We start from the raw sequence: 25,419 nt of genomic DNA, 5'->3' as shown, positions 1-25,419 counted from the left end.
ACCCTCAGGTTGTTTTTCAGAGTCCATAGTCTCTTATGGTTCGCCTCCCCTTCCAAATTTTTTTTTTAATAAACATATAATGTATTTTTATCCCAGGGGTACAGGTCTGTGAATACAATAAAGTGTTTTATAAGTTCTATGTTTTCAGATGAATCCTGGTTATTATTAATACTTTCATTTTGATATTTACCTTCTCACTGCCTAATAATATTTAAGGAGATGACATAGTTTCTATACGTTAGGCTTTCATTCCTACTCATTTCTTTATTTTCTATCTGTGGATATGATTATCTGACACTTTTGAATTAAAAAATGGATATTAAATATTTTAATAAAGTAGAATTTAAAATTCAGGGGAAGTTGGGGGATGATAATGTGGGAATATGTGTCAGCTGTGATAAAAATTAGAAGAGGTTTTATTATGATGAAAATAACTACAAATATAATTGCTTATTAGTTAAATTTGTTTTGGTGTAAGTGTTCAACTTTCAGTTTATGGATCTCCTATTTAATTTGTTCTTAAATCTTCCATGATGATTCTAAATTTTAATATTGGTACTTCTTTCTTACCAAAATTTCTGGTTTTGGATTACACATACTTAATATAGTATTGTTCTTAGAAGTGTTTAAGATAGTGCTATCCGTAATTACTTTGCTCATATTGGATTTCCAAGCCATTGCTTAATACACCAGTGGTATATTGTAATTATATTTATTTAGGATTGAGAATTGTAAGTTTTAAATTAGTGAACATAATATCATACAAGCTGTCATTCCTCAATGTTTACTTTTTATTAAAGGGAATTGAGCCACTCATTAGGAATTTTAACTGTATGTAGAAATTTATCCTGGAAGTTGTAGTAGGATTCTGGGAGTAATGTTTTTTTTTTCTTTTGGGGAAAGAAGATGCATGATATATTTTACGTGCCTCTAATTGCAACTCCAACTTTGGCACACATTCCTCATCTATCAGGAGAAATATTTTCTTGATGTATAACACATTAAATGTTGCATAGCTTAAAATTAACTTCTTCATATTTATGGAAATGTTTTTACAGCATTCAATGTTTTTAGTATTTAGCATAGTATTATTTTTTGGAAACAGAACTGGCAAAAAACCTGATTAGAAAATATGTATATGTTTTACAAAGGCCTAAGTATTCTGTAATTATTGAAATGTTTTGTATTCATACTTTATTACTGCTGTTATAGACTAAAGTTGAGTGATTTAACATTGTGGAGAACTTCTTACAGCATTCAATGGTTCACGTGCATACCACAGTATTATCCTTGGATTCAGAGATGGAAGGAAGCTGGAATAAAGAACTCTTTTTATGCTTAACAAATGGCCTAAGCATTCTGTACTTTTCCAAAAGAAAGTAAGACGAGGAAACATGTATTTTTCAAACTGGACAGAAATTTAAATTACTTTTAGGATGCCCATAAAAACACTGGGAAATTGATTGGGATTAATTCATCTAGTGATCAAAAGAGAAAAAAAAAGTGAAGGCTAAGGGAAATTGAGCAACCTTACATTCTCTAAAATGTGCCCTGTGTGTAACGATTTTGACTAAACTCTGATTTTGACTAAACTCTGATCATACAGGACTTACTCTCTGAAAGTTACTGTAATAAGATAATTTGTTTTCCCCTCATCTAAGGAAGAAAATAGAAGTGGCGTACGGTCTTGAAATTTCATTTGGCTGAGAAAATGCTATGGAGGCAATAAAAGCATGTAGTAATAATCACTTTCTTTTTCCTTAAAGGATTTTCATGGAATCTCGGGATATGATCTGTTCTGATGTGTTTCAGTTTAAACTATGAAGACGGGAAACCAATGTGTAGAAACAGATTTTATACTTTCTGGTCTTTTCCAATATGGTCAAATGGACACTTTCCTCTTTGTTGCCATTGTAACCCTCTTTTCAGTGGCTCTGGTGGGGAATATCATACTGGTCCTTCTCATTCAGTTGGACATCATACTCCACACTCCAATGTCCTACTCAGTCAGCTCTCCTTTATTGACATGATGTACATCTCCACCACCGTGCCCAAGATGACCACTGACTTCCTGACAAAGAGTAAGACCATTACATTTTTAGGTTGTGAAATTCAAGCATTTGTATTCTTGACACTTGTTGGAACTGAAGCCCTTCTCCTTGGTTTCATGTCCTATGATTGATATGTAGCCATCTGTCACCCTTTACACTATCCTGTACTTATGAGCAAGAATATCTGTTGGTTCATGGTCACATGCACATGGGGCAGTAGCTCTATCAATGCTTTAGTGCATACATTGTATGCTTTTCAACTTCCATTTTGTAGGTCTCGAATTGTTAACCACCTTTTCTGTGAAGTTCCATCTCTGGTACCACTGGTGTGTCAGGATACTTCCCAGTATGAGCATACAATCCTCCTAAGTGGGTTTATCATTCTGCTGCTACCATTCATGGCCATTCTAGCTTCCTATGTCCGTATACTTACTGTGGTGTTCCAGGTGAGCTCAGGTAAAGGACAGACAAAAGCTATCTCCACTTGTTCCTCTCACCTAATTGTGGCAAGCCTATTTTATATGACTACCCTCTCCACCTATGCAAGGCCACACTCCTTGCATTCTCCAGAACAGGATAAGGCAGTGGCAGTGTTTTACACCATCATCACACCTCTTCTGAATCCATTCATCTACAGCCTGAGAAATAAAGAGGTTACTGGTGCCCTGAAAAGACTGTTGGCATAATTGATATTTGTACAGGATATGTCACTTTAGGAACCCCTTATTGATTGAGATTGACCAATATAGATCCCTTTACCTAGAATACTGTTTGGAATATGTTAATCTAAAGGATATTTATGCAATAAATTGATAAATATATTGATTCTTGCTCATTTCAGGATGGCTTAATCATAGTTATTGAAGCTACATGCTTTTCCAAATTGAAACCTCGAAAAAATGGTGTTATTGTCAACAGTATTTGGCTTCTGGGAATACATTTCAACTGTTAACTCAATGTTTGCATCTTGAATCATGTATTTTGTAATGTCCTCCTTAATGTCTGAATGTAGTGAGTAGGAAATATACTATACTCAAGCACGTGATATTAAAAGTATAATAAGGAAACTGTAATATATGTCACTGTAAGTAGTTCACTCATGTCTACATTCATTCAAAAGTGATGTACGGTTATGTCTGTTGTGCTAGTATAGACACTGGTGATGTGGCAGTAAACAATGATAAAAACTGACAGAATGCTCTGATCTCATTAAGATTTCATTCCATTGCAGGGGGACATAATAAAATAAAATAAAATAAAATAAAACAAAATAAAATAAAACAACATAAAGTAAGATAGGATAAAATAAGATAAAACAAAACAGACTTGAAAAATCTGGAGTACACCAACCAGTAGTAACTATTAGGGGCAAAAAAAAAAAAGTTAAAAATTGGCTTAGAGAAAGTGAGAGAATTTTCTGGTTTTATATATAATAGTCCAATGTAGGGACAACCAAGAGAATGATAGTTGGTCAAAAATTGAATGGAAATGAGTTAATAATTCATACAGATTTCTCATTAGGAATGCTCTAGGCATAGGAGGAAGCCAATGAAAATGTCTTAAAGAGTAAACAAGCATGGCAAGTAAATGAAAATCAAAGTATAACATCAAAGCTAATGGAAAAAAGACAGAAATTGTAGAAATGAATGACGATAATGGAGGATTTAAAATGTTAGGTTGACCATGGTAAGCATTTGGGCTTTAATCCAAGAAAATTGGCAGGCATTGGTGTGGTTCTACAGAAAACTGAAAATCACAATTGTGTTTCCATTACAGGAGCACAGTTGTTAAAAGATACTGCCTTGGATAAAAGTGGTAATGGTAGAGTAGCAAGAACTGGCCAGTCTCTGGAAATAGTGGAAAGCAGACATTTGAGACTTATGGTGAGATTATGATGTGCAGTGTGAGGTAATTAGAAAAGCAGAGAATTGAGGGGAACCTGACTGGCTCAGTCAGTAGAGCATGAAACCTCTCATCTTGGGATTGTGAATTCTAGCCCCGGGTTGGGTTTAGAGATTACTTAAAAATAAAATGTTAAAAAAAAAAGTATAGCAGATAATCGGGCTAAGAGACTGTAATAAACAACTGGAAGTAAGAAATCATTATTATCACCATTGAGGAAAAACACAGGAACAACATTTCCATCACCCACTTCCTTAGTGCTCCTTCACTACTAGCACCTCAACTATGCAGTGGTCATTATTCTGACTCCCATCAACATTAAATGGAAACCCTTACTAATATAATCAAACAACAACTTCTCTGGAGCTTCCAGGTTCTTTTTTTTTTTTTTTTCAATGTTAACAGAAGCTATATATATATATACCTTGGTAATACAAGGAATAATGCTATTGTTTTTATTGCTGAGTTGAACTCCATTGTACAAATATATTATGATTGCCTTCATAGGATCATTTGATATTTTCATCTATTATGAATAAAAATGTTATATCCCTCTCTACACAAAAATATTCTTTGGGAAACATTCACTCAATTATTTTATTGTATTCCTAGGCATAAAACTGTTTGGTCATAGGTAAGATATATGTTTAATAAAAAAATAAACAGTTGTATTAATATCAAATATTCTAATCAAAATATTGAAACTTCTTGGTGCTTAAGGGTTGGGAAAGTAATGGTTTGATGCTAAATTTAAATACATATTTTTGTGAAATACTTTAGAGACACATTGATATCAACTGTGTGTTTGCTATTAATAAATTCTATAAGAATTTAAATTTTGTTAGGACCACTCATTCTTGGTTCAAGATAAGTTACTGTATTTGGCCCATAAATATTTTTCTTAATGTAGCTTATTTGTTTAGAATATACTATGCATCTGTAAGTCAACCACCAATCCAATAATTAAAACATTGTTAAATGTTTTAGAAATTGTGGAGCATAATGAATAACATGGAGGACATTGGGAGAAGGAGAGGAGAAGGGAGTTGGGTGAAATCAGAGGGGGAGATGAACCATGAGAGACTGTGGACCCTGAGAAACAAACTGAGGGTTTTTGAGGTGAGGGGAGTGAGCCTGGTGGTGGGTTTTAAGGAGGGCATGCATTGCATGGAGCACTGGGTGTGATGCATAAACAATGAATCTTGGAACACTGAAAAAATAAAATAAAGTTAAAATGTCAAAAAAAAAAGAAATTGTTAGATCTCTTCAGAATGTCTACTCTGTCTTTTTGTTTCCTCCATTGCTCTGAGTTTCTAGACTACGATTGTCTTGTTATCTTATAGTATTACCAAATATATATTCATGGACAACTATGGAATGCTTATCATCCATGGGAGCTTTGAACTCTATAAAAACCATCTTATGTGTTACATCACATTTTTCAGAGCCTCTCTTCATTTGACATTATTTTACTATATATATTTTATATATTTTATTTTATTGTATATATAATATATATTATATATAAATATATATTTATATATATAAATATAATATATTATAATATATATTATATATTATATATTAATTATATTATATGTAATATATATAAATATATATTCTTACTCAGATAAAATTCTGTTTTATAATTTTATCACATATCTGTTTATATTTTGATTGACTTAAGATGGATAACTTTCAGTTTTGTGCTATTATGTATGGTGTATTTATGGATATTTATGTATATGACCCCTGCTTCCCATAGACAATAACTTATACAGGGCATATGTATATTACTGGAATTGCTGGTTTGTGGGATATGAAAAAGATCATGGGTTTAGAATTGGGCAACATTTTTTCCAAAGTGGCTGTAACAATTTTCATTTGTAAGATAAATATATAGACCAGAAAGTATAAAATCTGTTTCTACACATTGGTTTCCCGTCTTCATAGTTTAAACTGAAACACATCAGAACAGATCATATCCCGAGATTCCATGAAAATCCTTTAAGGAAAAAGAAAGTGATTATTACTACATGCTTTTATTGCCTCCATAGCATTTTCTCAGCCAAATGAAATTTCAAGACCGTACGCCACTTCTATTTTCTTCCTTCGATGAGGGGAAAACAAATTATCTTATTACAGTAACTTTCAGAGAGTAAGTCCTGTATGATCAGAGTTTAGTCAAAATCAGAGTTTAGTCAAAATCGTTACACACAGGGCACATTTTAGAGAATGTAAGGTTGCTCAATTTCCCTTAGCCTTCACTTTTTTTTTCTCTTTTGATCACTAGATGAATTAATCCCAATCAATTTCCCAGTGTTTTTTTTTTTGTTTTTTTGTTTTTGTTTTTATTTTTTTTTTATTTTTTATTTTTTTTGAGTTTCATTTTATTTATTTTTTCAGCGTAACAGTATTCATTCTTTTTGCACAACACCCAGTGCTCCATGCAAAACGTGCCCTCTCCATTACCCACCACCTGTTCCCCCAACATCCCACCCGTGACCCTTCAAAACCCTCAGGTTGCCCCAACCTCCCACCCCTGACCCTTCAAAACCCTCAGGTTGTTTTTCAGAGTCCATAGTCTCTTATGGTTCGCTTCCCCTCCCCAATGTCCATAGCCCGCTCCCCCTCCCCCAATCCCACCTCCCCGCAGCAACCCCCAGTTTGTTTTGTGAGATTAAGAGTCATTTATGGTTTGTCTCCCTCCCAATCCCATCTTGTTTCATTTATTCTTCTCCTATCTCCTACCCCCCCATGTTGCTTCTCCATGTCCTCATATCAGGGAGATCATATGATAGTTGTCTTTCTCCGATTGACTTATTTCACTAAGCATGATACGCTCTAGTTCCATCCACGTCGTCGCAAATGGCAAGATTTCATTTCTTTTGATGGCTGCATAGTATTCCATTGTGTATATATACCACCTCTTCTTTATCCATTCATCTGTTGATGGACATCTAGGTTCTTTCCATAGTCTGGCTATTGTAGACATTGCTGCTATAAACATTCGGGTACACGTGCCCCTTCGGATCACTATGTTTGTATCTTTAGGGTAAATACCCAGTAGTGCAATTGCTGGGTCATAGGGTAGTTCTATTTTCAACATTTTGAGGAACCTCCATGCTGTTTTCCAGAGTGGTTGCACCAGCTTGCATTCCCACCAACAGTGGAGGAGGGTTCCCCTTTCTCCACATCCTCTCCAGCATCTGTCATTTCCTGACTTGTTCATTTTAGCCATTCTGACTGCCATGAGGTGATATCTCATTGTGGTTTTGATTTCTATTTCCCTGATGGCGAGTGACGTGGAGCACTTTTTCATGTGTCTGTTGGCCATCTGGATGTCTTCTTTGCAGAAATGTCTGTTCATGTCCTCTGCCCATTTCTTGATTGGATTGTTTGTTCTTTGGGTGTTGAGTTTGCTAAGTTCCTTATAGATTTTGGATACTAGCCCTTTATCTGATATGTCGTTTGCAAATATCTTCTCCCATTCTGTCAGTTGTCTTTTGGTTTTGTTAACTGTTTCCTTTGCTGTGCAAAAGCTTTTGATCTTGATGAAATCCCAACAGTTCATTTTTGCCCTTGCTTCCCTTGCCTTTGCTGTTGTTCCTAGGAAGATGTTGCTACGGCTGAGGTCGAAGAGGTTGCTGCCTGCATTCTCCTCAAGGATTTTGATGGATTCCTTTCTCACATTGAGGTCCTTCATCCATTTGGAGTCTATTTTTGTGTGTGGTGTAAGGAAGTGGTCCAATTTCATTTTTCTGCATGTGGCTGTCCAATTTTCCCAGCACCATTTATTGAAGAGGCTGTCTTTTTTCCATTGGACATTCTTTCCTGCTTTGTCGAAGATTAGTTGACCATAGAGTTGAGGGTCGATTTCTGGGCTCTCTATTCTGTTCCACTGATCTATGTGTCTGTTTTTGTGCCAGTACCATGCTGTCTTGATGATGACAGCTTTGTAATAGAGCTTGAAGTCCGGAATTGTAATGCCACCAACTTTGGCTTTGTTCTTCAATATTCCTTTGGCTATTCGAGGTCTTTTCTGGTTCCATATAAATTTTAGGATTATTTGTTCCATTTCTTTGAAAAAAATGGATGGTATTTTGATAGGGATTGCATTAAATGTGTAGATTGCTTTAGGTAGCATAGACATTTTCACAATATTTATTCTTCCAATCCAGGATCATGGAACATTTTTCCATTTTTTTGTGTCTTCCTCAATTTCTTTCATGAGTACTTTATAATTTTCTGTGTATAGATTCTTAGTCTCTTTGGTTAGGTTTATTCCTAGGTATCTTATAGTTTTGGGTACAATTGTAAATGGGATTGACTCCTTAATTTCTCTTTCTTCAGTCTTGTTGTTGGTGTACAGAAATGCAACTGATTTCTGTGCATTGATTTTATATCCTGACACTTTACTGAATTCCTGAACAAGTTCTAGCAGTTTTGGAGTGGAGTCTTTTGGGTTTTCCACATATAGTATCATATCATCTGTGAAGAGTGATAGTTTGACTTCTTCTTTACCAATTTGGATGCCTTTAATTTCTTTTTGTTGTCTGATTGCTGAGGCTAGGACTTCTAGTACTATGTTGAATAGCAGTGGTGATAATGGACATCCCTGCCGTGTTCCTGACCTTAACGGAAAAGCTTTCAGTTTTTCTCCATTGAGAATGATATTTGCGGTGGGTTTTTCATAGATGGCTTTGATAATATTGAGGTATGTGCCCTCTATCCCTACACTTTGAAGAGTTTTGATCAGGAAGGGATGCTGTACTTTGTCAAATGCTTTTTCAGCATCTATTGAGAGTATCATATGGTTCTTGTTCTTTCTTTTATTAATGTGTTCTATCACATTGATTGATTTGCGGATGTTGAACCAACCCTGCAGCCCTGGAATAAATCCCACTTGATCGTGGTGAATAATCCTTTTAATGTACTGTTGAATCCTATTGGCTAGTATTTTGGCGAGAATTTTTGCGTCTGTGTTCATCAAGGATATTGGTCTGTAGTTCTCTTTTTTGGTGGGATCCTTGTCTGGTTTTGGGATCAAGGTGATGCTGGCCTCATAAAATGAGTTTGGAAGTTTTCCTTCCATTTCTATTTTTTGGAACAGTTTCAGGAGAATAGGAATGAGTTCTTCTTTAAATGTTTGGTAGAATTCCCCTGGGAAGCCGTCTGGCCCTGGGCTTTTGTTTGTTTGGAGATTTTTGATGACTGTTTCAATCTCCTTACTGGTTATGGGCCTGTTCAGGTTTTCTATTTCTTCCTGGTTCAGTTGTGGTAGTTTATATGTCTCTAGGAATGCATCCATTTCTTCCAGATTGTCCAATTTGTGGCCAATTTCCCAGTGTTTTTATGGGCATCCTAAAAGTAATTTAAATTTCTGTCCAGTTTGAAAAATACATGTTTCCTCGTCTTACTTTCTTTTGGAAAAGTACAGAATGCTTAGGCCATTTGTTAAGCATAAAAAGAGTTCTTTATTCCAGCTTCCTTCCATCTCTGAATCCAAGGATAATACTGTGGTATGCACGTGAACCATTGAATGCTGTAAGAAGTTCTCCACAATGTTAAATCACTCAACTTTAGTCTATAACAGCAGTAATAAAGTATGAATACAAAACATTTCAATAATTACAGAATACTTAGGCCTTTGTAAAACATATACATATTTTCTAATCAGGTTTTTTGCCAGTTCTGTTTCCAAAAAATAATACTATGCTAAATACTAAAAACATTGAATGCTGTAAAAACATTTCCATAAATATGAAGAAGTTAATTTTAAGCTATGCAACATTTAATGTGTTATACATCAAGAAAATATTTCTCCTGATAGATGAGGAATGTGTGCCAAAGTTGGAGTTGCAATTAGAGGCACGTAAAATATATCATGCATCTTCTTTCCCCAAAAGAAAAAAAAAACATTACTCCCAGAATCCTACTACAACTTCCAGGATAAATTTCTACATACAGTTAAAATTCCTAATGAGTGGCTCAATTCCCTTTAATAAAAAGTAAACATTGAGGAATGACAGCTTGTATGATATTATGTTCACTAATTTAAAACTTACAATTCTCAATCCTAAATAAATATAATTACAATATACCACTGGTGTATTAAGCAATGGCTTGGAAATCCAATATGAGCAAAGTAATTACGGATAGCACTATCTTAAACACTTCTAAGAACAATACTATATTAAGTATGTGTAATCCAAAACCAGAAATTTTGGTAAGAAAGAAGTACCAATATTAAAATTTAGAATCATCATGGAAGATTTAAGAACAAATTAAATAGGAGATCCATAAACTGAAAGTTGAACACTTACACCAAAACAAATTTAACTAATAAGCAATTATATTTGTAGTTATTTTCATCATAATAAAACCTCTTCTAATTTTTATCACAGCTGACACATATTCCCACATTATCATCCCCCAACTTCCCCTGAATTTTAAATTCTACTTTATTAAAATATTTAATATCCATTTTTTAATTCAAAAGTGTCAGATAATCATATCCACAGATAGAAAATAAAGAAATGAGTAGGAATGAAAGCCTAACGTATAGAAACTATGTCATCTCCTTAAATATTATTAGGCAGTGAGAAGGTAAATATCAAAATGAAAGTATTAATAATAACCAGGATTCATCTGAAAACATAGAACTTATAAAACACTTTATTGTATTCACAGACCTGTACCCCTGGGATAAAAATACATTATATGTTTATTAAAAAAAAAATTTGGAAGGGGAGGCGAACCATAAGAGACTATGGACTCTGAAAAACAACCTGAGGGTTTTGAAGGGTCAGGGGTGGGAGGTTGGGGGAACAGGTGGTGGGTAATGGGGAGGGCACGTTTTGCATGGAGCAATGGGTGTTGTGCAAAAAGAATGAATACTGTTACGCTGAAAAAATAAATAAAATGGAAAAAAAAATTTAGTGACTCTTACTTTCCTATAAAATGACTTAGTTGTGAAAAGGCTTTCTCCCCAAAGAAAATGTCAGCAATAAATCACACCTGCTTGTCCTCAGAGGGGACAAAAAGGAATTATGTAATTCAGATCTCAGCTTTTAAATAAAGTTTGAATCCCATAAGTCATCAACACTTACATCAAGGTTAGTCATTGCTGGAAATAACTTAAGACTATCATGGGACAAAACTATAATTTCAGAATCCTGAAATGGACAGTCTTTGGTGCTTTCTTTAAGAAAAAAAAAAATACAACGTTCAGTTAAGATAGGATCTTTGGAAGGGTCTGTACAAGCCAACGTCCCTAAAGCTGATGTCTTTACTACCTTTAAGATCATTCCTGGAGTCCACAGTCTCTCATGGTTCCTATCCCCCTCCAAAAGACAAACTCAGAGTGTTAGAAGGGAGGAGGGTGGGAGGGTGGGTGAGTCTAGTGGTGGCTATTAAGGAGGGCACATATTGGGGGCGCCTGGGTGGCTCAGCAGGTTAAAGCCTCTGCCTTCAGCTCAGGTCATGATCCCAGGGTCCTGGGATCGAGCCCCGCATCGGGCTCTCTGCTTGGCTGGGAGCCTGCTTCCTCCTCTCTCTCTCTCTGCCTGCCTCTCTGCCTACTTGTAATCTCTGTCTGTCAAATAAATAAATCTAAAAAAAAAAAAAAAAAAGGAGGGCACATATTGCATGGAGCAATAGGTGCTATACACAAACAATGACTCATTGAACACTACATCGGAAACTGATGATGTGGGGCACCTGGTGCTCACTGGGTTAAACCTCTGCCTTAGGCTCAAGTGATGATCTCAGGGTCCTGGGATTAAGCCCTGCATTGAGCTCTCTGCTAAGCAGGGAGGCTGCTTCCCCCTCCCCCTCTGCTTGCTCTCTGCCTACTTGTGATCTCTCTCTCTCTCTCTCTCTGTCCGTCAAACAAATAAATAAAGTCTTAAAAAAAAAAGACTAATGATGTATTGTATGGTGACTAACATAACACAATAAAAAAGATAATTCAACATCTAAATTTAGATCAAATACTTTTAGTAATGATGGTATTTGTTTTTTTTTTATTTGAACTTGATATTGTTCACAAAAACTATTTTAAATGTATTATAAGTAACAAATGTAAACTACTTAGGATTGTTATGAAAAGCTCAGAGTCTGGCTCAAAAGAAAACAAAACAAAACAGACAAAACAAAACCTTCCCGTGTTATAAAAATGGGTGTGTGTCCTCCGTTTTCCAACATTTAGCAAGAGAGTCAAAGTGGAATGTGCTGATGGAATGGGACTAAGGAAGAATGGCTTACCAACATAAATAGGATAATCAGAATTGTTTGTTTTCTTTTTTTCTGAGGTTTGCTCCCACTTTTCTATTGTGAATGGTGATGGTACATAGAGCTGAGGATGATTTTGGATAATTAAATTAATAAGTGTAGGCAAGCAATTCACAATATTGCCTGGCACAGAACACCCAAAAAATACTTCTTTTTGATATTTGCAAATGACAGTACAGACAAAAGGTTGATATCCAGGATCTATAAAGAACTTCTCAAACTCAACACACACAAAACAGATAATCATATCGAAAAATGGGCAGAAGATATGAACAGACACTTCTCCAATGAAGACATACAAATGACTATCAGACACGTGAAAAAATGTTCATCATCACTAGCCATCAGGGAGATTCAAATTAAAACCACATTGAGATACCACCTGACACCAGTTAGAATGGCCAAAATTAGCAAGACAGGAAACAACGTGTGTTGGAGAGGATGTGGAGAAAGGGGAACCCTCTTCCACTGTTTGTGGGAATGCAAGTTAGTGCAGCCACTTTGGAGAACAGTGTGGAGACTCCTGAAGAAATTAAGAATAGAGCTTCCCTATGACCCTGCAATTGCACTGATGGGTATTTACCCCAAAGGTACAGATGTAGTGAAAAGAAGGGCCATCTGTACCCCGATGTTTATTGCAGCAATGGCTACGGTCGCCAAATTGTGGAAAGAACCAAGATGCCCTTCAACGGATGAATGGATAAGGAAGATGTGGTACATATACACGATGGAGTATTATGCCTCCATCAGAAAGGATGAATACCCAGCTTTTGTAGCAACATGGACGGGACTGGAGGAGATTATGCTGAGCGAAGTAAGTCAAGCAGAGAGAGTCAAGTATCATATGGTTTCACTTATTTGTGGAGCATAACAAATAACACGGAGGACATGGGGAGATGGAGAGGAGAGGGAGTTGAGGGAAACTGGAAGGGGAGATGAACCATGAGAGACTATGGACTCTGAAAAACAACCAGAGGGTTTTGAAGGGGCGGGGGGAGGGGTGGGAGGTTGAGGAACCAGGTGGTGGGTAATAGCGAGGGCACGTACTGCATGGAGCACTGGGTGTTATGCCAAAACAATGAACACTGTTATGCTGTAAATAAACAAATAAAAAAATTTAAAAAATACTTCTTTTTGGTGTTGTTTTTACTGTTATTATTCTCTTTTCCTGATTACCCTTCTGCATAAATGAAGGTGGATTCGGAACGGAGGCATGCCCTTCATTGCTCAAACCCTTCAATAGTTGTCGTAGTGCAACCCAGTTCTATTTTATTTAAGATTTTATTCATTTATTTATGAGAGAGTGAGAGCGAGCATGAGGGGTGGGTGTGGAGAGCAGAGGGGGAGGGAGAAGCTGACTCCCCACTGAGCAGAGAGCCAGACTTGGGGATCAATGCCAGGGTCTTGGGATCATGGCCTGACCCGAAAGCAGGCATTTAACTTACTGAGCTGCCCCGGTCCTGGTGAAATACAATTTATGTGTCTGTGGATCTAGTGGGAAAATTGCTTTCAAGGTTAGATCTGTTTTTTTTTTTTTTTTCTTCCCACTCTCAGACATGGCATGGTGATGGCAAAGAACTATCATTCACAGTAAAAAACTCTGAGCCATCAAATAAGTGTTTAGCCTACTGATTCCACTGAAATGAGTTAGAAGATAATTGCAGTGCCTTGATCCATGTATTCATGTTTACAAGTAAAACCTTCCAGTAGTCTCAGAAACTATATTTTAATGAAAGTGTTTTATATCAATGATTATGCAGACTGAATTATATGTATTTTTTCTTATATGCCCGTGTATTTTACTTCAGATAGTTCTGACCTGCCTGAGTCGTGCAGATATTATGTAAAGGATTTCTGGAAATATCATATAGATGTACACATTTGAGATTTATTTGGCATTACATTGACTTTGAATCATCCCAGAGCTATCAGGACAAAGGCACTGGGGAATGAATACATTAATGAATAATAAATAAATAAACAAAGTGTGTTTGATCCAAATCAGAACCTTTAGAAAGTGTAAAGTTTCAATATTAATATTAGATACATCATAAAATATTTGAGAACGAAATATGAGATCCATAAACGGAAAATTAAAAGTTCATAACTAAACATCTTTATCAAACATAGAAGCATATTTGTAGTTAATATCATTATAACTTCTGATCTTTATCTCTCCTGACATGTATTTCCATACCGTTCTCCAATGTTCCCTGAATATTAAATTCTACTTTATTAAAATATTTAATGTCCATTTGTTTAATTAAAATTCTCAGATAAATCATGTCAGCAGATAGAAACTAAAGAAATGAGTAAGAATTAAAGCCAAGCATATAGAAACTCTGCTCCCTACTTCATAATACTAGGCAGTGATAAAGTAAATATCAGAATGATATTATTAATAAAAACCAGGACTTGTTTGAAACCATACAACTTACTTAATACTTTATTGTAATAGAACTGCATAAAATTCTCACCATGTATTTTTATTTTCTGAAATCCTTTACCTATATTACACACATTTATCATTTCAAAAATATTTTGGGGTAAAAATTAGTGATAACCATAATGTAAAATATTAAGATTTAAATAAGAAATAATATACATGTTCACTAGCCCAATTAAGAACACAAGGTTATTCCAAGGTTATGCTTTTTTAAGAAGGAGGTATATATTGCTATCAAACTCAGATCCTATAACACTATGGCAAGATGACTTCCACACCCATTGTCCTTGTAAACCTGTGATGATTCAAATTTAATATGACCAAAAAAATCTCAAATACTTACACCCATGCTCTTTTTATAGATCATTTAAGAAATATGTTAATTGTGGGGCACCTGGGTGGCTCAGTGGGTTAAAGCCTCTGCCTTTCACTCAGGTCATGATCCCAGGGTCCTGGGATTGAGCCCCGCATTGGGCTCTCTGCTTGGCAGGGAGCCTGCTTCCTCCTCTCTCTCTCTCTCTGCCTGCCTCTCTCCCTACTTGTGATCTCTATCTGTCAAATAAATAAATAAAATCTTTAAAAAAAAAGAAATATATTAATTGTAAAGCTATCTCTGAAATAGTCCCAACTGAGTTATGCACAAATCAGAAGCATAAGAGAATTCAATCTACATAATCATCAAAATGAAATGTATTTCCTTAAATAATATGTTTGAGACTAATCCCATGTTTTCTTTTTTAAATGTAAGTTGAATTAAACTCATGAAGTCACTATAATTTCTTTTGACCTCAGAGGACTCAGCAGACTAAGCAACCATTTGAAGTGTGTGTTTTAGACTGTGAAGAATTCTTTCACCAAGTCATGCCTATGAAACTAAAGAAAAAGATATTCACATAAAATATTCTTTTCTTCTAGATGATGAGACATATCAATTGTCATTAATTTTTTAAATTTTTTATTTATTTCTTATTTTTTATAAACATATAATGTATTTTTATCCCCAGGGGTACAGGTCTGTGGATCGCCAGGTTTGCACACTTCACAGCACTCACCACAGAACATACCCTCCCCAATGTCAATGACCCCACTCCCCCTATCCCAACACCCCCTCCCCCCAGAAACCCTCAGTTTGTTTTGTGAGATTAAGAGTCACTGATGATTTGTCTCCCTCCCAATCCCATTGAGTGCCATTTATTCTTCTCCTATCTCCCTAACCCCCCATGTTGCATCTCCATGTCCTCATATCAGGGAGATCATATGATGGTTGTCTTTCTCTGATTGACTTATTTCACTAAGCATGATACCCTCTAGTTCCATCCACGTAATTGCAAATGGCAAAATTTCATTTCTTTTGATGACTGCATAGTATTCCATTGTGTATATATACCACCTCTTCTTTATCCATTCATCTGTTGATGGACATCTAGGTTCTTTCCATAGTTTAGCTATTATCGACATTGCTGCTATAAACATTCGGGTGCACGTGCCCCTTCGGATCACTACGTTTGTATCTTTAGGGTAAATACCCAGTAGTGCAATTGCTGGGTCATAGGGTAGTTCTATTTTCAATATTTTGAGGAACCTCCATGCTGTTTTCCAGAGTGGTTGCACCAGCTTGCATTCCCACCAACAGTGGAGGAGGGTTCCCCTTTCTCCGCATCCTCGCCAGCATCTGTCATTTCCTGACTTGTTCATTTTAGCCATTCTGACTGGTGTGAGGTGATATCTCATTGTGGTTTTGATTTCTATTTCCCTGATGCCGAGTGATGTGGAGCACTTTTTCATGTGTCTATTGGCCATCTGGATGTCTTCTTTGCAGAAATGTCTGTTCATGTCCTCTGCCCATTTCTTGATTGGATTGTTTGTTCTTTGGGTGTTCAGTTTACTAAGTTCCTTATAGAATTTGGATACTAGTCCTTTATCTGATATGTCGTTTGCAAATATCTTCTCCCATTCTGTCAGTTGTCTTTGGTTTTGTTAACTGTTTCCTTTGCTGTGCAAAAGCTTTTGATCTTGATGAAATCCCAATAGTTCATTTTTGCCCTTGCTTCCCTTGCCTTTGCCGTTGTTCCTAGGAAGATGTTGCTGCGGCTGAGGTCGAAGAGGTTGCTGCCTGCATTCTCCTCAAGGATTTGGATGGATTCCTTTCTGACATTGAGGTCCTTCATCCATTTGGAGTCTATTTTCGTGTGTGGTGTAAGGAAATGGTCCAATTTCATTTTTCTGCATGTGGCTGTCCAATTTTCCCAGCACCATTTATTGAAGAGGCTGTCTTTTTTCCATTGGACATTCTTTCCTGCTTTGTCGAAGATTAGTTGACCCTAGAGTTGAGGGTCGATTTCTGGGCTCTCTATTCTGTTCCATTGATCTATATGTCTGTTTTTGTGCCAGTACCATGCTGTCTTGATGATGACAGCTTTGTAATAGAGCTTGAAGTCCGGAATTGTGATGCCACCAACTTTGGCTTTCTTTTTCAATATTCCTTTGGCTATTTGAGGTCTTTTCTGGTTCCATATAAATTTGAGGATTATTTGTTCCATTTCTTTGGAAAAAATGGATGGTATTTTGATAGGGATTGCCTTAAATGTGCAGATTGCTTTAGGTAGCATGGACATTTTCACAATATTTATTCTTCCAATCCAGGATCATGGAACATTTTTCCATTTCTTTGTGTCTTCCTCAATTTCTTTCATGAGTACTTTATAGTTTTCTGCATATAGATTCTTAGCCTCTTTGGTTAGGTTTATTCCTAGGTATCTTATAGCTGTTAGAACTTGTACAGGAATTCAGTAAAGTGTCAGGATATTAAATCAATGCACAGAAACCAGTTGCATTTCTGTACACCAACAAAAAGACAGAAGAAAGAGAAATTAAGGAGTCAATCCCATTTACAATTGCACCCAGAACTAAAAGTTCATTTCTTAAATTTCAAAATACTTTAAGTAGATTTTGTAGGGTTTCTTTTATGTGTCATGTTAAGAAAAGATGACTCCCCTTTTCAGAAAATAATAAAACAAAAATATCTATATTTTTCTAGTACTTTTATGATTTCAGAGTGAAAATTTTGAAGTTTAACCTATTTGAAGTTAATTTGGGAATTTGGTGTTAATTGTAGAATCTGAATTTTTTTTATTCCAGATTGACTCACCAATTTTCCTGGTTATGCTTTTCAATAACACACTGTTATCATCATTTTTTTGTGTAGCCTTCCCTTCTTTTGTGTTAAATTCATTTGTGTTATCTTCAGGGCTTTGAATTCTGATCCTCTGTACTGTTTGTTTATTTATTACATGAGAACTATACTCTTCACTTATAACAGCATTTTACAATATATTCTGCTAACTAACAGTAAGTTCATGTTGCTGATTTCTCTCTTATATTACTTGGAATAATCCACAAGCAATAAACAAAGTTCTTGCTCCTTAACAATATGGATATTAAACCAGAAAAATCTAGGGTGAATGTTATTCTATAGAATAAATAACTCAGCTTCTTTAACAGATAATACTATTTTTAAATGAGGAGGATAATGTATATACTAAAAGAGACTTAAAATGTATTAAATTAACTAGATGCATTTCTTCTGGATTATGATTTGTACATATATGTACACGAATCATTGAACTTTTAGCATTGAGTATTTTATTAAATTAAGAAATTGTCGTTAAATGTTTAAGACTATATTATGGAATAATACACATATTGAAAGAGGCCTACATTTTAAAGAAAGAAGAAAAGAAAGAAAGAGAGAAAGCAAGCAAGCAAACTCATATTGTTAGAGACAGGTATTCAAGGATGTGATGTAGCAGATTTTAAAAATGTGCACTGGGTAGTGGGTTAAGGGTGCATATTAGAACATGATAATTATTCATGGAAATGTGTTATTTGTGTATGTAGCTTCATCATGATATCCCTGCACTTCAAATTCAAATGAATACCCCCAAAAGGACCCTAGAAAAATTATAATTTGAATTAGAATTCCACAACTTTTATGGAGTCCATTGGAATGGAGTTACAATTGTATGTTCTATCCTATACTCTATAATCGTCCTTAACTTGTAGAAACATAATACATTTACTTACCTCCTCCTTCACAAAGTTCCAGGGAAAAATTGACCATATATAAATACTACAAATTTCTTGACGAATTTATGTTCAAGACGTGTAAGTTTTGGTACATTTGTAACCATAAAGTAGAATTTCTAACTCTCTAGGGTCTGTCATTTTTCTATATTAATTGGGTGTCTCCTACACTTTCTAATCATTCTTACGGTTTCCCAGTAAAATCCAACTATATTCTAGATAATTTATATCATACACAATGATTGATTTTGCTTGTTTTGGAAAAGCTAATATTTTTGTTCATTTGTTTTCAGAGATAATTACTACCCCTATGCATGGTCGCTGCTTCTAGGATAATGTTGAGATAAATGCATGTTACCTTTTGGGCTTCTGGGTGGCTTATTCAGTTAGGCGGCTGCCTTTGGCTCACGTCATGATCCCAGGATCCTGGAATTGAGCCTGCACTGGACTCCCTGCTCAGTGGAGGACCTGCTTCTCCCTCTCCTTCTGCCTGTCACTCTGTTTACTTATGCTCTCTATCTCTCTGTCTAATCAATAAATAAAATCTTTTTAAAAATGCATGTTATCTGGTATTTAATGCCCTGATACTATTAAGTGTTTTATTTTTTCGTACAATATAACTATGGCTTTTACTATACTATAGACTCTTTTTGGACTGCAATACAAAAAATGTGTGTGTGTGTGTGTGTGTGTGTGTGTGTGTTGCTTTTAGTTTTCTTTTTTTTAAGATTTTATTTATTTATTTGACAGAGAGAGGTCACAAGTAGACAGAGAGGCAGGCAGAGAGAGAGACAGGGAAGCAGGCTCCCTGCTGAGCAGAGAGCCTGATGCCGGACTCGATCCCAGGACCCTGAGATCATGACCTGAGCCGAAGGCAGCGGCTTAACCCACTGAGCCACCCAGGCGCCCTGCTTTTAGTTTTCTATGGGAATTTGTATTCCTGTTTAACAAAAATTTTATCCCCATTTGTGTGATGTCATAGTTTTTCTCTAATTTAAAAACATTATTGACTCTTCTCTTTCTCTAACATATTTTTTTAATTTAAATTCAATTAGCCAACATACACTACATTATTAGGTTTTGATATAATATTCAATGATTCATTAGTTGCAAATGACATCCAGGGCTTATCACACCATGTGCCTGCATTAATGCCCATCACAATATTACCCAATCCCCTACCTTCCCCTCTATCTCCAAATCTCGATTTGTTTCCCAGAGTCAAGAGTTTTTCATGGTTTGTCCATTCAGTTTTCCCTCCTTTCCTGTATTGTCTTCAGAACTATACCTTATATTCCACATATGAGTGAAAGTGTATAATAATTTTCTTTCTCTGGTTAACTTATTTCACTTAGTATAATACTCTCATTTCATCCACGTCAATGTCAATGGTAGGAATTCATTCTTTCTGATGACTGAGTAATATATATACACTGTATATATATATACACTGTATATATGACCCACATCTTACCTTATATCTAATTTGCCAGCATAGCTGTTCACTGTATCTTTAGAAAAGGTTCCATACATTCACTTCTTAGCATCTCCCCTGCAGATTCTTAGACTCAGACACCATTGTCCCTTGCCTTGGTACCGAGGCATATATTACTGAGTAATATATATACACTGTATATATATATACACTGTATATATGACCCACATCTTACCTTATATCTAATTTGCCAGCATAGCTGTTCACTGCATCTTTAGAACAGGTTCCATACATTCACTTCTTAGCATCTCCCCTGCAGATTCTTAGACTCAGACACCATTGTCCCTTGCCTTGGTACCGTGAAGAACTTTTAACCATTCTTCTGATTTTCATCTTTTTTTTTTTCTTCTAAGATATCTCCATGACACATCCAGAAGTATTCTCTAGAAAAATTAGCCAGGTGACACATTTCTCTACTGAAATTTATCCAATAGATTTTAAATAAAACCAAATCGTATAAACTTCCATAAATTGCTTATCTCAGAACTTACCCATAGTATGCCCCTCCTTCACTGGATTTGTACTGCTGTCCTGTTTGTTTTTCCTCATGGTCTCAAGGTCTTTGCACTGCTGTTCCCTCTCTTAAAACTTCTTTTCTGCATAAATGGCCTTCAGTTAGCTCCCTCAGCACATTCAGATATTTTTCAAATATTACTGATAAAAGAACTTCGGTTGACCAAACAACTTAAGAGTGCCATAGCATTCCTTTTTTTTTTTTTAGAAAAAGAGGGAGAGAGCAGCACGAGTGAGCACAGGCAGACAGAGTGTGTCATAACATTCTATCCATTGTCTTGCTGTTTTTAAGTACATAACTGTTGCCATTGTTTGAATTGTATTATCTGTACATTTATATATGCATTCGTGGCACAGTCCCTCATTAGAATGCAGGCTTCTGAACATTAAAATAAGATGTCGTTTACTCTTCTAATGGTAAAACCTAAATTAGGAGCTGACAACATGAATGACATAATTTTCAATGAAAAAAAAATTGAATTAATCCTAAAACTGGTACATCTTTGGAATCTGCAATTATTAAAGTATGTTTAAATATAGCATTCACTTGTCTACTGATAGATTCAATTTTCTGGTATTTTATTTATCATAATGAATTATATTTATGAGTAACATTTGTCCAAATGTATACACTTGTATTCTTTTTATTTTTGTAAACTTTATTTTTAGAGTAGTTTCAGATTCACAACAAAATTGCAAGGAAGATACAAAGATTTTCATATACCTCTTCCCCACACATCCCTGGTCTCACTCATTATAAACATCCCTCACCATGGTGTTACATTTGTTACATTTGATAAGCCCACACTGATTCATCTCAGTTACCAAAAAGCATGGTTAACCTAAGAGTTATGCCTGGTATTATACATTCTATAGGTTTGAACAAATGTATAATGACTTGGATTCATTACTATAGTATAATAGAGGATAGATTCATCATCCCAAAAAACTTCTGTTTTCCACTTTTTAACCCCTATCCCTCCCCAATCCCTGTCTCCATGGTTTTGTCCTTTTGACAAGAAATATTATATAGCTGGAATCATACATTATGTGGCCTTTTCAGTTTGGGTTCTTTCATTTCTTAGTATGTGTTTAAGGTTCTTCCATGTCTTTTTATGTCTTGATAAGTGCTGTTTACTTTTAGTGTAGAACAATATTTCATTTTCTGGATACACAATGGTTTACTTAACCATTCACTTACTGGAGGACTTGAGGGTTGCTACTGAGTTTTATCAATTATGAATAATATCCACATGAGGTTTTTGTGTGAACAATGAATTTTCAATTATTTTGGATAATTGCTAGATTGTGTGGTGAGAGTTTGTTGAGTTTAATGAGAAACTGACAAGCTATTTTTGAAAATGGCTGTAGAATTTTGCTTTCCTACCAGCAGTGAATGAGAGTCACTGTTGCTTCACATCCTGGTCCACATTTGTTGTTGTTAGTGTTCTGGATTTTGGATACTCTGATAGATGTGCAATGTATGTTAATGTATTTTCATGCAACATAATATGTGAAGCATCTTATCACATGCTTATTTTCCATCTATATTTATTTATTTATTTTTATTTAATTTGGGGGGTATAGTGTCTCTTATGGTATTTGGTCCATTTTTTTTTTAAATCAAGGTGTTTCCTTATTGTTGACTTTAAGAATTCTTTGAGTAGGGGATCCTGGGTGGTTCAGTGGGTTAAAGTCCCTGCCTTTGGCTCAGGTCATGATCCCAGGGTCCTGGGATTGAGCACCACTTCAGATTCTCTGCTCAGCAGGGAGTCTGCTTCCCTTCCTCTTTCATTCTGCCTGCCTTCCTGCCTACTTGTGATCTCTGTCAGTCAAATAAATAAATAAAATCTTAAAAAAAATTATTTGAATATTTTGGATAACAGATGTGGTTTTGTTAGTAAGATCTCAAAATGTGCTTCTTACATCCTTACGCTCTAGACATAGTCTTTCACATGGCAAAAGTTTTCAATTCTAATGAAATTCACCTACCTCATTATGGAGAAATGAAGAATTAATTCTTATGTACAAGCAGTTCTTCCAGCAGCTTTATTGAAAAGACTACATTTCTCCATTTGTTTTGTTTTTGCTTATTTGTCGAAGATCAAGTTATTATATTAGTGTGTGTCTATCTCTGGGTTCTATTCTTTTCTGATGATCTACATGTCTACTATTTTGCCAACATCACACTGCCTTGATTACTGCAGCTTTATCACAATTCTTGCTATTCTGTTTTATCGGACCAACTTTGTTCTTCCCTTTAATATATTGTTGGTTATTCTGGGTCTTTTACTTACCCATGCAAATTCTAGAATAAATATACATTTTATTATATTCCATAATATTTTCCTAATTTTCATTTTTTGGACATTCTTACAAGGTTCCTGCTTTAGGAAATTAGTTCAATTCCTTTGAACACTTTATTATCAGGCATATGCATATTCACTTTTAATTTCCTTAGTTCTGTACTGAGAGGTCTCTATAAAAGACAATCTCTCCCTGTTCCTCCAATTTAAATACACCAACATTTTTCTACATGTTGTACTTTTGGGTTATTAGAGTTTTTGTGTTTTTTTGTTGTTGTTGTTGTTGTTTAATTTTTGATTTTGCTTTACTTTTTCCTCTCATAGAGTGGCATTATCTGTGTTTGTGTCTGTTTCTGCCTCTCTGTACTCAAATGAATATACATTAAAAACTGACTTCTATATCTGACAAATAGCTGATCCCATATAATATGTATTGAAAAACTGAACAGAATTTGCATAGATTAAATTATTAGTTAAGAAATATTAACTCACTCTCAAACACACACCTCTTCCAAATATATGGGATAAGTATGTTTTCTTGATTACTCACACAAGCAATAGCTGTGTGACTTAGCTGATAAAATGTGGATACTTATATCATACTTAAAGGGTCTGTCTAACAAAAAGATCTAACAATTTTAAATAACTATGCCCTAACATGGGAGCAGGCAACTATATAAATCAATTAATAACAAAACCAAAGAAACACATGAAGAATAAAACAATAATGGTAGGGGACTTGGACATATCCCTCACTGAAATGGACAGATCATCTAAGCAAAAGATCAACAAGGAAAGAAAGGGTTTAAATGACACATTGGACCAGATGGACACCACAGATATATTCAGAACATTCCATCCCAAAACAATAGAATGCACAGCATTCGCTAGTGCACATGGAACATTCCCCAGAATATATCAAATCCTAGGTCATAAATCAGGTTTCAAATGGTACCAAAATATAGGGATCATTCCCTGCAATTTTTCAGACAACAATGCTTTGAAACTAGAGCTCAAGCACAAGAGGAAAGTTGGAAAGAACTCAAATACATAGAAGCTAAAGAACAGTCTACTAAGGAATGAGTGTGTCAACCAGGAAATTAATGAAGAAATAAGGAAAATCCATTGAAACAAGTGAAAATGAAAACACAACTATCCCAAACCTTTGGGACACAGCCAAGGCCATCCTAAGAGGAAAGTATATGGCACTACAAGATTTTCTCAAGAAACAGGAAAGTTCTCAAATACACAATCTAAACCTACACCTGGAGGAGTAGGAAAAAGAACAACAAATGTAGCCTGAGCCCAGTGGGAGAAGAGAAATAATAAAGATCAGAGCAGAAATCAATGAAATAAAAACCAAAAGAACAGATCAGGGCAACTAGGAGCTTGTTCTTTGGAAGAATTAATAAGATTGATAAACACCTGGCCAGACTTATCAAAAAGAAAAGAGAAATGACCTAAAATAATAAAATCATGAATGAAAGAGGAGAGATCACATCAAACATCCAAAGAAATGCAAATAATTAGAAGGACATATTATGAGTAAATTACGCCAGCAAATTTGACATTCTGGAAGAAATGGATACATTCATAGTGAATGTATATAAATATATATGTATATAAATGTATAGTGAATGTATATAGTGAATGTACATAAATATATATATTTATATGTATATATATAATATATAAAAATATATTAAATTTATAAAAATATATAAAAATAAATGTATATATAAATGTATATAGTGAATGTACATAAATATAAGCTATCACAACTGAACCAGGAAGAAATAGAAAACCTGAACAGACCCATAACTACTAAGGAGATTGAAACAGTCACCAAAATATCCCAACAAACAAGAGCCCAGATCCAGACAGTTTCAGAGGGGAATTCTACCAAACATTGAAAGAATAAGGGGGAGTCAAGATGGCGGGGATGTAGGAGGAGGCGCCGTTTCAACCTGTACCCTAAAGTGAGCTGATTACCTACCAAAGAACTCCGACCACCCATGAAATCAGCCTGAGATCAGAATTATACACGTCTGGATCTCTACAGGAGAAGAAGACGCCAGTGGCAGGTAAAGCAGAGTGGGGACATCAGACTGATATCGGAAGATAAACAAAAGGGGGAGGGAGCCACCAGAGGTGACCGATTGGAAAGTAATACCCCAATACGTGAGTGCCCTGCATCTGGGGACCGTCATTAACTTGGATTCTGGTTGAAAGCACTCAAAAAACAAGAAGAGCAAAGGATCCCAGGGGGAAATAGTGGGAATCGGGGGCGGTTAGGGACAGGGACCTAAGTCCCCCCGACCCAGGACA

The 25,419-nt window shown here is 35.4% G+C and overlaps 1 pseudogene; it reads left to right on the top strand.

Moving 5' to 3' along the window:
• The first annotated feature begins 1,820 nt into the window (after positions 1-1,820).
• Positions 1,821-2,737, top strand: LOC123935993 (annotated as a pseudogene).
• Positions 2,738-25,419: the final 22,682 nt, after the last annotated feature.

This window comes from Meles meles, unplaced genomic scaffold (genome assembly GCF_922984935.1).
Source record: "Meles meles unplaced genomic scaffold, mMelMel3.1 paternal haplotype, whole genome shotgun sequence".
Classification (NCBI taxonomy): domain Eukaryota; kingdom Metazoa; phylum Chordata; class Mammalia; order Carnivora; family Mustelidae; genus Meles; species Meles meles.
This window is presented reverse-complemented; position numbering and strand designations above follow the sequence as displayed.